Genomic DNA, 12484 nt, shown 5'->3' with positions numbered 1-12484 from the left:
GACTCTCTTATTGTGATAGCTTTGAGATACTTCAGTAATTAAACCCTTTGGCTACCATGACAAATATCCCTACTTTTTACTGATTTCTACTCTGCAGAATTAAAGTCAGATGCCAAGGCGTTTTCTACTTGCCTGCAGTAAAGAAGTAACAGTCTATTATTTTATTATAGCATTTCATTCATTCATAAAATTATTATTTATTGGGCACCTGCAAGGCAGTACAAGCTATTATAATGGGGCTGGATAATGAATTATGAAAGCACACAGTCCCAACTATGTCAGGTATTCAGTGTTATTGACTTAATGATGAATAAAAGCTAGTTCATTGCCTCTAAATGTTCTCTTTTTAGCAGACTAAATTCTTTCAATTTGTTCTTCAATCCTATACCCCAAGGAGATGGTACTATAATTCAAACACATAGGAAACTAAAAGAAGAAAATAAGGTATATTTTCTCTAGTAGTCAGGTGGAACAGTAAAAAGAACATGAGTCTGGAAGTCAGTAAGTCCTGTGTTCAAATTCTGATTCAGGTACTTATTAGCTATGTGACCCTGGGCAAGTCACTCAAACCCTATGTCTCAGGTTCCTTGTTCATAAAATGGAGATAATAGTGCTTACCTCATGGCATTGTAGTGAGGATCAAATGAGCTAGCATATTTGAAACACTTATAAATGTTATTATTGTGAACAGTATCATTATGATCATTTAACCAATGGGAAAATCATGCCATATTATTTTGATTTTACCTCTGTTATCAAACTTTACCATTATAACTTTTTTTCTTATTTCTGTACATTACATTGATAACCCATTGATATAATTCTGTATTATACTTTTTGATATTCCCTAGTAGTTTCTCAACAAGCAGTTGACACTTGGTGAATGTTGATTGAATGCAAGAGAGAAGGAGAGAGGGAGAGACAGAGACACAGAAACACAGAGACATAGACAGAAGAGAGACAGGGGAGAGGGAGAGGGAGAGATAGAAGGGTGTAGGGATTAGGTGCCATCAAAGACCACAAGGAATCACTTGTAAAATCAAAAATTGCAATTCAACTTTCTTCCAGGACTCTTTTTACAAAAATTATTGGCTCCTACTTCTTCTTCTTCAGGTTTTTTTCCAGGGAGAAACAGTATAGCCTTTAAAGCATATGTGGTCATACAGAGTGTGTTTGCAACATCAAATTCTATCTCAACATTCTAAGAGATATTAGGAATACAGAAGTCGAAAAAAAAGCATAGTTTGGAAAAACCTTAGGCTAGACCATACCATCTCCTGAAAATGTAACAAAAGATGAAATACAAACACTGGAAAAAGCACAAATGATTTAAATGTTGAATAATACTTTGCAAAAAAGTATTCTAATTGAATCTACTGTATACTTAATAATGAGTTCAGGTTCTGATGGTATATGTGACTAATAAAAACTTAAATATTATAGTCTTCACATAAAGAATGAGATATTCTGCTAATTAGCTCTTTACAAATTATCTTTTTTATAGGTAGCAATAACTGCAACCAAATTATTTTCTGATCATTAAAAAGCAATATTCTTGATGAATTCATTTTCTCAAAAGTTTTATTTTTTGAGACTAATAGAATTATAGTTTCTTGACTTATTCTTGGTAACATCAGGTGAAGACTATCACAGATGACTGCCTCTTTTTCCATATTTCATGTGTTCGTGGCTTCAAAAATAAATTATTTCCCTATAATTTGAACATATTTAATTTTATGTGCATTGAGTTTATAGCATGTCCTTTAAATGATGTCCTTATTTTTGTACATTTGAAAGTTTAAAGTAAATCTTTGTCATTAATATCAGAGATATAATATTGCCTATGAAGGAACATATTAAAGAAATTCAACTATGACTATACACATCTTCCATACACACATGCATATATCTATATATATATATCTGAAGACTCTTTGCTTTCAAGATTCTCCTTTGGTCAGGAGTTAGATTTCTTCAAGAGCAAAAGTGACCAAACCATCCTAAGTCAAGATAGTAGATTGGAAATACCCTTTTCACTAAATTTATCAATGCCTCCATTTAAAGGCAGAATCCAGCATACCAATACTGGTATCAAAAATGCTACTTTAGACTATAAGAATAATAACAGCTGACAATCTCATAGCATTTTATTTTTGGTAAAATTCAATACTGTCAAATGATATCAAATGTTTTAGGGGCAATGAAGTGACAATGTATTGGAAAACTTCAGAATATTCTTTGAAGGGAGAAAAAGTGGTAGATGATTCTTGATATATATGTATGCATGAAAATATACTTAGGAAAAATAAATCCAAACTCCACCAAAACATGATGGACATGGAACTATTAGTTAGAACTTTTGAGAAAGAAATAATAATTATCATAAACAATTCCCTGAAAAACTAAGCCCACTCTATTTCTATAGTCAAAAAGTCTAAATAAATTGAAGTAATAGACATAAAACACAATCTTATTTTAGTAACAGGAAATCTTTTCCAATACGATTCCTCCATTTGCAGTTGTTTTCACATCTAAAAAAGACCTATTATAGGTGAATAAAATTTAGATAGGATGAGTGAATTGATGAATGGAATAAGAAGAGGAGATTATCATTTGAGGAGATACTAAGATAATTGAATAGTCCATCTAAAACATGAGTTCATAATGTGGATCTGATAAGATTATTAAGTATTTTGATAACTATGATTCAGTAAAATCAGTTTCCTTTATAATCCTATGTATTTTATTTTATGCATTTAAATATTCTGAGGGGTCCGTGGATTGCCAAAAGGGGCCATGACAAATAAAGTTTGAGAACTCCTAGTATAGAAAAACTTTAAAATGAAGGAATCATTGATATCAATAAAATCACACTCAAAAAAAACCTAGAGAAAATTTACAAATTCAAGAATATTTGAATGAAGGAACATTCCTCGAAGACACTTTAGGACTAAGAAAAGAAGATGTTATTGCTCAGAGTGAATAGTAATCTTGTAGAACTCTTAAGAGCTGCCCAAAAGGTGACTATACATAAAATAAAAATGGCTCGATTATAAAATTAATCAATAGATCAAAATGATGACTATGGGAAAGATTCATATTGGGATAAATCCTTAGCCTTTGAAATTCACCTCAAAGAGGATTATCATGTGCTTCTACAACTGATAATTGGATATTTCTGTCAGGCCTTTAGGAGGTCTGATTGAATTGATAATTCTGTCAGACCTTTAGGTCTGCTTCTGTGGGACAATTCTTAGCTTCTTACATAGCATTATGAAAAGCAGACATAACCTGGAATGTTCTTCCTTCCCAAAGCACAACACATTGGAAACTATGAGAAATGAGTACAGTTTACATAGAGTAAGGAGATGACCTAAGGACCGAACTAACTCATCACCAAAAGTCCAGCCAGAATGATCATTTTTCAAGTGTCAAAATGTCACTTCCTGTTTCTAAATAAAAGCAGAAGGGATACTTCCAGTTTTCTATTTCGGCAGAAGGAACTAGAGCTTTGAAATGCCATGAGAAAGTTTGCATAAGAATTTTTTCAGGCTTTGTACTTAGGGTTGTTCATATGAGAGTCAGGAAAGCTTCCAGACACTGTGACCCTCTGAACTTTTCGTGATTTGTTTATCAATATCTATACAAACATTTCAGAATTGTATTAGCATGCTTCCTTGTAATATATCTGAATGGTTTGAGCAGTTTCATAAGAGATCCATTATAGGCAATGAACCCAACTGCCTGCTTTTTAGACTAGACTCTTACCCCGTCCCAATAAAAATAAATAAATCATTTACTTATTGTTTTCCAGAATCTCTGACCATAAATGGTAACCTAAGCTCCAACAAGATCATTCCAGCCCCTCTTTACCTAGTTACTTTCTTCCTTAAAGTATTACCCGTTAAACTGTGTTTGAACTTTTCACTTTTATCTCTGCGAATGTGAGCACAAGTCTTTATGAGGCTAATATGCAGGACATACATCTCTGATAATCATGCTTGCTAATTAATTCCCTTCAGTGTCTCACAGCCATTTGACAGGAGTAATAATCTTCTCTATATTTATTGTGAAGAGATCACCCAAATGACAAAGATAAATGTGAACTTTATATAATACTTTTTTTTAACAATTATCATAAGTTAAAAGTAATTTTTAATGTTAACTTTAAAATTATGTGGAGTAAGATAATAGTTGTACTTTAATTCTGTCTGGGAATAGATATTTTGCTCTAATAATGGCCTTCCATTCAGTCAGAAAAATAAACTTGTAAAATGTTTTTAATAATGTTGCAGCTGGTAGAAATAAATCCCTTTTTTAAAGCTTTTTTTGACTTGCCAAATTAAATCACCTACAGCATGAAGGACAAATGATCTTTAAAAGGTAAAATCCTTTCCATAAAATGAACAATCATTCCATAACATTACAAAGTAGGTGAAAGCACAAAAATCTTTATATAAGAAACAGCAAACCAATTGATAATGCTTGCAAGAATATCTGTCCCTAGCAAGGTACTCAGTTAGTTCCACCTACTCTAGGTAAATTGTAACTTAAGTCCTTAATTTTCCCATTTCTGACAATATTCTCATTCTTTTTTTCCACTGCCTTTTGCCCTTCCTCCTCTAGTAATAACCTTTGATGTAAGTATATTAAGTTAAATTAATTTATAATCATTTTCAATGATAATGTAGGACACACCTCTTTCTTCCATCAGGGGGCTAAATCATTTCTAAAGTAGACTAAACCAAACTTACACAAAAATTAGGAATGATCTAATTCACTTTTAATTATGAATTCTTCTGACTTATTAATCATAAAAGAAGATTAGACATTGAAGATAAAGCGGATCTGGAACAATATATTATCAGTATAAAGAATCCATTAAGGACAGGGGAAGGTGGGATACATTTAAAAATTTAAAATACTTCTTGCTCTTTCTTGAAATAATTATTTATATTCTCTGCATACACAAAAGATATGGATATGGATGATGTAATGATAGAATTTCAGGTATTTTGGCTAAAGATTATTAATATTTCTTACCAAAAACTTGGATTTTGGGGGTGAGAGAAATTTAAGATAATAGATTTTTCCTATAATTATTCTTGTCACAGAACAGGATAAACACTAGGCTTACCATATATGTATGTATGTATGTATATATACACATATGTATAGGCTCATATATATATACTATATTTTATATAATGCATAAAATATTTCTTATAATAATGTATAATGTATGATGTATTAAAAATCCCAATCCCATATATACATGTGTTCAGTATTGAGACTTACATTTTAAATAGAAGTGATGATTGTAGGAACCATGTCATATAAAGTGCAATTCAAGGAAGTGGACATATTTAGGCTGGACAAGAAATACTAGAGGAGAGCATGATATTCAAGTATTATAAGTTTTTAGTTAGAAGCAACCTTGGAGATTATCTATTCAAACTTCTATTCAACACAAGCATCTGTTGTAAGTAGTCTTGGTAAGTGAAAATAATAAGTAGTCATAGTAGTAGTAGTAGCAGCAGCAGTAGTAGTAATAGTAGTTACTAGTATTTCTATGTTGTTTAAAGGTTTGCACACTACAAACTGATCATTGGCAGATGACCATTGAATATCTCCAATAGCCACAGTATCATAGAAATATATATATATGTATATATATACATATAAGTGTATGCATATATATGAATATATGTAGAGAGATGGATAGACACAAAGATACATAGATAGATAACAGATACATAGATACATAGACAAGTAACATAGATAAAAACTCAGAGGCAATCTAGCTCAATCCTTATTAAAAGCAAGAATTCCATGGAAAATATTCCTCAAATCATCTAGTTTTAGTTCTATTAGAAAGTCTAGTTCTAATTATTTAAAAGAAAAAGAACCTTTGGGAGGGAGAGGAAGGGGGAAGGGGAGGGAAAGTGCATGAATCATGTAATCATGAAAAAATGCTTAAATAAAAATAAAAAAAATTAGGACATGCAATGGAAGACCACTCTAGCATGTTGGCTATATCTTTCAGGGATGATTTATGGAAGAACAAAAAAGAAAAAGAAAAAGAACCTTTGATAGTTGAGCTCCTGGTTTCTAAACAGTTATCCTATTCCTGCCCTTTAAAGGAATACAGAAAAATATTTTTGTCTTATGCAAAGAAATATTTCAAATATTCAAGGGTCTAATAATATAATATTAACACATTAAAATATTAATACAATATTACTTACCTACTAAAGTGCTAATTAAGTATCATATAAGGATGTGGAAACAGACCACAAAAACTAAATGTAAGCTTTGGAGTCCTATTTTAAGCCTGAAGGAATTTAAACATAGTCCTGGTAATAAACTATTTGACGCCTGTGGCCCAGACTTGCTAAATGCAGAGAGATTCATCAGCAGAAAGTTAGATACCAGTTATCTAGTGATGTATCTAATGATTTAATTATTTGGGCAAGGGTAGCTGGAGAGACTTCATTCAATGGACAAAATTTTTTTAAATTGTGGAAAAGTGGGCAAAGGGAGTAAGAATCACATTTTTTGTGTGTTTATAAATATTAATTTGACTATTGGTACTCTTAATGTATGATCTTCCTTCAAGAACATAATAAAATGCATATTGAAATTCTCATTAGAAACAAAACCAGGAGATACTTAAAAAAAAGTGTCCAGATGCTTTGTGTCTTTTCTATGGATATACAAAATGCAGGCACTGGCGGAATTGGCTTAATTTTGAGCTTAAGAGTAGAAATTTTCAAATAAAAATATAATTTTGTGATACTTGGCCATTTTGCCTTGGAATGTTGATGACCAGAATAATCAACAAGAAAATGTTAAGAGCAGCTTAAAGGCATCACGGAGAACAAAGTAGAGAAATTCTATTATTTTGATAAAAAATACTTCACATTAATATCTATGAATGTACTAACGAAAAGTTGACACAAAAAAGGATGGTGAACTTTTTGTTATAAAATATAGTTTAGGATCTAAGAATAAATGCCAACAAAGGCATTCATGATCCTCAGAAGGTTTTTTTACTTGAGAACATTATGAATACTTTCTCAATAAATAGAAAATAAGAAATATCAAAAACACGAGAGAAAAATTCAGTTGCCTACATTGTAACAGGAAACAACTGATCACAAAAAACATTTTATTTCAGAATAGGCTCTCTGTGTGTCTTCAGACTAGATTGATTAGAACAAAGGTCAAAGTGGATTGGAAATAAGAAGAAAGAGAAAAGATAAAAAGATGCCATGTATGATTAGAGCAGCTTCAAATCAAATTGCTTTAACAAAGTATTGATGGAAAAATGGAAATGGTGAATGCAATGACTGTAAGCATTACTATTAGCATGAGAATTTTAACGCTAAGTATTTGTTCGAATAAGGAGGTCAAAAGATAGCAGGCTCTCTGGTTATGAGGAAATATATATATTTTTTGAAAGTTGAGAGTCATGGAAGTCATAGGCAAGTTTAATGGGAGGTCATTTGAAAGGAAGTGTCAATAAGATGATGGAAGGTATATATAAATAGATAGCTGAGAGATAAATAATAGAAATATATTGATAAAGCTGCATATATATGTATATCTATCTCTGCTGACCTCCAAACTCACTCATCTTTCTTCCTAAATTCTCCACCACTCCTACCTTCCATTTTATTGTCGAAGACACTACTTTCCAAGATTCTTAGGCTCAGAATCTAAAAGTCATTACCTCCTATGTCCAATCTCTTGTCAATATCTATTGATTTCTGCTTTGCAATATCCTCTTTCTCTGTCATTGTCACCAGTCTAGTACAAGACCCTCATTGCCTCATCCCAGGATTATTTCAGTAGCTTGCTGCTGGATCCAGAGCCTCAAGCTTCTCCCTACTCTATCTATCCTCCATTCAGCCTCTAACATGGTTTTCCTAAAGTGAGGTTCCAACAGTGTCACACTTCTCAATAAACCAGTAGCTTCCTACTGTCTCCAGGCTCAAATACAAAATGCTATTTTAGTATGCAAAACTATTGATAAGCTAGCTTCATGGAGCCTTTCCAGTCTTCTAACATTATAATCTCTCAAATATACTCTTTCATCCAGTGAAACTGGCCTCCTAGTAATTCCATGAACAAGAAAATTTGTATTTCAGCACCATACATTTTCTTTGGCCATCCACCAAGGTGTAGTGCTCTCTTACCTCCATTCCAACCAATGAGCTCCTTGGCTTCTTTTATATCCCAACTAAAATCCCACATTGTATAGGAAACCTTCCACAATCTTACTTAATTCCTCTAAATTCCAGTATCTTCCCTCTGTTAATTATCTCCTATTTATCCCGTATTTAGCTTGCATTGTATATATCTGTTTTTACGCTGTCTCCCCCATTAGACTGTAAACTCCTTAATCGTAGGAACATTCTTTAACTTTTTTTGTATGCCCAAAACTGAGTACAATGCCTGGAATATAGTAGGTGTTTAACAAATATTGATTGGGATGTTTCATATAGTTAATAAACTGGATCTCAAATTAAACAGGGCAAGGGTATGAAGCTAGGTTGCATTTGGGAAACCATTGTCTTCAAAATATTTCCCATTATAAAAGCATCTCTCAGAAAATGCAAACACTTACCCCATGATGCTATATGATACAAATTATGAAACACTATAGTTTCTTGAGAATATCATAAGTAGCCTCATAGAGGATGGAAAGATGCATGCTAGACTTAAGCAAGATCCAGTATGTTATTTACAATGATTTTCATGCACAAGCAGATTACAACATATATTGCGTTATGGATGAACAGAAAAGGAATTAGGCCTAATACATAATGAGAATGAAAGTGAACAAACAGATGGATATATGACCTCCAAAAGATACAAAAAGTGCAAGAGATAGAAGATAGATAGATTGATTGTTAGATAGGATTGATAGTTAGAACATTTATTAAGGATTTATTATTATATTGTAGTAGTTGTTCTAAGTGCTGACAACAGATCCAAGTAATTAGAAATAGCCCCTGACCTCAAAGGGCTTACACCCTGAGTAAAAAACAGGATATAGTATGGAAATAGAATGTTGAGAGGAAAAGAAGAAGAAACACCTGGTGGAAATTCAAAGAAATGTCCTAAATGAAACTTAGATTTCAGAAGTTGAGATGATATTCCAAGTGGATGCTACATGATGTAGGGATGGCTATGAAGATGCCAACAGATTTTATTGGAAAAAAGAAGGCATTCATTTTATGGAATATTTATGGGGGAAAACATGGGTACATAATCTGGTTTCTTTTCAGATCATATAAATCTTTTGTCTTTTACTAATGATTTCTGTGGAGAGAGGAACATTCAAGGGTCTGTAAATAATTTATAGGGAAAAAACAACATGGGTTCAAATCTTATTGCATAAGACAGCATGAAGAATTTGTGATGTTCATTCACTGAAGGTGGTAACACCAATGAAATCTGTCACAGTACAAAAAATATGAGAATTTACAGTAATGTGCTAAGTTATATTGTGCTTAGTGCTATAAGAGTTCAGAAAGGAAAATCACTGAGAAACAAAGGAGTCAAAGAAGACTTCATAGAGAAATCAGCATTGGAGTTGGACATTTAATAATGAATACAATTTGAGTATGTAAAAGGAAGAGAGGAGTGGCATTCTAGTTTAGGAAGACCTTATGGAAAAAAAGGCAGGATGGCCCAAGTAGATTAGAAGGTTTATGATAGAAAGAAGTGGAGAATAATGTGGGATACATGTTATGATAGTCTTGAATGTTAATAAAATTTAAATTTGATGTGGCAGGAAATGGTTAGTTATTGAAGGTTGTAGTTTTTTTTTTTTTGAAAGTCCCATCAAAACTTATTTATTTCTTTCCCTCAGGGTCATGCTTCACAAGATAAGCCAATCTATTAAAGTAATTCCTCTTAAGCTTTTAAAGGGTTGTATATTACCTTTCTCAGGTGACATGTAGGTATTTTAACTTGCCATCCTAGAGTTATGATATCTATAATCTAAGGGTAGAAATTTTAAGCTTTCTACCAGGCTAATGAGATGGATTTTTTTTTAAAAGAGTGCACTTTCTACCATCTACCCTTCCACTTTCAACCATATAACCTTCCTTTACACACTGGCCATGTTCTTAGGTTGAAATTCTTATACTAAAGGCAATAATCCTATTATATGAATCTCATTCAGCTGCTAAGAGACATTGTTCTACATTTGTAGTAAATATTTTAATTCTAAGCCAAACTTGTTTCAGTGGTGTCTATCATAATCAAACCTGTTCATATTTTCATTTTCAAAGCTGGGGGATATGAAAATTAGCACCAAATACTTAATAAAGACATGTAAAAATAAACATGGGTAGCTTTCAATTAGACACTGAGAGCCAGTAGTCTCCAGAGAACACTGAGGAGTCATCACTACACAATGCAATTACCCTGAAGAAGGAATATCGCCCAACCGCTACATGGGTTTTATACTGTGCAATTGGCTTTCTCCACCATGCTGTGCTCATAGTGTCTGTGGAAAATTAAACATTATTCAATCGAATGCTTTCCTAGACAATGGTTTGCAAGTGGTTACAAACTCCAGTCTTGCACTGGTGCCCTGTGTCTGCCAGCAAACCATTTAATTACCAAATGAATGATTCTTTTCCAAGAGACAAAGGGCTGAACATAGTCTTTAAGGCAACTATGTACAAAAATATTACTGATTTGTCAGGTCAGCTTGCCAAACCACCATATTACAAGAGAATGGCTTCATTTTCTTAGTGTAAAAAGTAGTATGACATTTTCTGCATCTCTCCGTGTGTTCCTATGCCTGTTCTTTTTTCTTCCTCCTCCTCTTTTTCTCTGTCTCTGTCTCTCTGACTTTCTCTTTTCTCCCTCTTCCCCACATAGTCACCTAGGAAAATAGAAGTTATAAAGTGAAAGATCTACAAAGTACTTTGAAGATTAACTTAGTCCAGTCCTTTCATCTAACAGATAGAGCAGAGATGTACACTAGTCACTCAGCTCATTAGAGCCATAGTAGAATTTTACTAAGTCTTCTGATCCCTACTCAATTGATTTAGTTTTTCCCACTATATGTCTAGAATTCAACTATATCTTACATCAAGAGGTGATATATCCCAAGCATTATAATAATATTGTAGAGGTCCTTTGGCCACTTGAAGCTTATCTAAAGCAAAGAAAACAACACTAGGCCTGACCTTGCAATTTTAGAAGCCTAAATAGAATGATTTTTATCCCTCCATTTGAGAAAGGATCAGAAGTCTTTGTTTTAATTTTAACTGTGTCCCTAAAGAGCTACATGAACAAGTTTAAAAGTATACTCCAGAAGGAAAACCTTGGATTACCCCCTCAGATCATTACATTCACTCTCTGTTAAGGACTACAATTTATAGTTCCCTGAAAAAATTGAGAACATTTATTGAAAGCTGCTTCTTCTCTCCTCCTTCATACCTCACATCATTCAGATATCACCCTCCTCCCAACTATATTCTCCTTCACTCAAGTTTTGTATTGAGACAAGGCCCTTCCTGCCACTGCCAATCTCTCTATATGATCCCTTGATCCCTTCCCATTCTGTACTCTACAGACTAAGAATCTCCTCTACAAGGTCCCTTTTAGGTCATCATTCTGTCTTTACCTGAAGATATCAAGAAGGAAGAATGAATTTCATCAACAATTTGTATGCAGATTCAGATATCTTCCATTGGCTGATGACACAAAAGCTACTGATGTCATTCATCCTACTTTGGAATTACTCATATTATTAGAAAAAAATCCTTAAATGATGACATAACCCTCCTTTATGAATCTTCTGTCTGCTGTTTCTGGTTTTTTCCTTCTGGGACAAAACTAAATAAAATTTACACTATATGGCTTCATTTCAAATATATGAAGACATTATCAGACTCATCATCCTAAGTTTCTTCAGTTAGCTAGAAACCATATTTGAAATCCTGCTTATTAATGTCCTTTTAAAATATGCCACCTAAAACATAATAAAAATTTCTAGATGTTGTCTAACCAGGTCAGAATCCAACAGGAATATTACATCCTGGTTCTGGAAATTATTGTATACTTTTTTGCTATAGCCTGATTGTATGAGCTTTTCCACATTTACAACAGAATCAAATTGGATTGAATTTATCATCTGCACAAATGTTGAGTTCTTTTTTTTAGCTTAACTATTAGACAGTTTTGTTCCATTTTGTTTCTTTGTGAAATTCCTTTTTTGGCATTTACCTCCGAGGTAACACTGACCCATTAATAAATATTCTTTGAATCCACTCATTCTGCCAGGTTCCAATCTACCATTATTTAGTCCCTAGTATTACATATTTTCCATGAGTATGTCAAAAGAGACTTCATCAAATGCTTGTCTAAAATCAAAGTAAATTGCAACTATGAAATTCCTCTGATCTACCATTCTCATGGTAGATCTTCTAGTAAAAACAAAACAAAACAAAAA

General features: G+C 32.8%; 1 protein-coding gene and 1 non-coding gene across 2 annotated transcripts in view; one reads left to right on the top strand and one right to left on the bottom strand.

Annotated features, from left to right (window-relative positions):
- The window catches only part of NCKAP5 (NCK associated protein 5), a 926355-nt gene that overhangs the window by 646262 nt on the left and 267609 nt on the right, over positions 1–12484 (bottom strand). The gene's annotated exons all lie outside the window — the stretch shown is intronic.
- Positions 9278–9393, top strand: LOC123243306. Its single transcript, XR_006505855.1, has one exon. It is a non-coding gene; the product is annotated as a U5 spliceosomal RNA (small nuclear RNA).

The sequence above is a fragment of the Gracilinanus agilis genome, chromosome 3 (assembly GCF_016433145.1).
Source record: "Gracilinanus agilis isolate LMUSP501 chromosome 3, AgileGrace, whole genome shotgun sequence".
In the NCBI taxonomy this organism is placed as follows: Eukaryota; Metazoa; Chordata; class Mammalia; order Didelphimorphia; family Didelphidae; genus Gracilinanus; species Gracilinanus agilis.
Note: the sequence above shows the minus strand (reverse complement) of the source record. Positions and strands in the feature narration are given on the sequence as shown.